This window comes from Rutidosis leptorrhynchoides, chromosome 9 (assembly GCF_046630445.1).
Source record: "Rutidosis leptorrhynchoides isolate AG116_Rl617_1_P2 chromosome 9, CSIRO_AGI_Rlap_v1, whole genome shotgun sequence".
NCBI lineage: Eukaryota > Viridiplantae > Streptophyta > Magnoliopsida > Asterales > Asteraceae > Rutidosis > Rutidosis leptorrhynchoides.
Window position 1 is genome coordinate 356507460 of NC_092341.1, and position 995 is coordinate 356508454.

The following is a 995-nucleotide window of genomic DNA, read 5'->3' on the forward strand; positions in this document are numbered from 1 at the left end:
ATATCCCGGAGTATTTCCAGAAGAATTACCGGGGCTACCTCCACACAGATGTGTAGAATTCCAGATTGATCACATACCAGGAGCCGCACCTGTATCCCGATCCCCATATAGACTTGCACCTTCAGAAATACAAGAATTACAAGACCAGTTGCAAGAATTATCAGACCGTGGATTTATTCATCCCAGTTTTTCACCTTGGGGTGCTCCTATTCTGTTCGTCAAGAAGAAGGATGGATCTATGAGAATGTGCATAGATTACCGAGAATTAAACAAATTAATGATCAAGAATCGGTACCCATTACCGAGGATTGATGATTTGTTTGATCAATTGCAAGGATCAAGTGTTTATTCTAAGATTGATCTACGCTCCGGATATCATCAGCTGAGAGTGAAGGAAGAAGATGTTCCTAAAACCGCGTTCAGAACCCGTTACGGTCACTATGAGTTTCTAGTCATGCCTTTTGGATTAACTAATGCTCCAGCAGTATTCATGGATCTAATGAATCGCATCTGTAGACCGTATTTAGATAAATTTGTCATTGTTTTTATCGACGACATATTGATTTACTCGAAGAACAAGGAAGAACATGAGCAACACTTAAGACTGGTACTAGAGATACTCAAGAAAGAAGAATTGTACGCAAAATTTTCGAAGTGTGATTTCTGGTTACAAGAAGTACAATTTTTGGGCCATGTTGTCAGTAAACATGGAATTAAAGTTGACCCTGCCAAGATCGAAGCCATTAGTAAATGGGAAACACCGAAGACTCCAACACAAATCCGCCAATTCTTAGGTCTTGCTGGTTACTACCGAAGATTCATTCAAGATTTCTCTAGAATCGCCAAACCCTTAACTGCATTGACTCAAAAGGGAAAGAAGTATGATTGGTCCACGGAACAGGAATCCTCATTCCAGTTATTAAAGAAGAAGTTAACGTCTGCACCCATTTTGTCATTACCGGAAGGAAATGATGATTTCGTGATCTATTGTGATG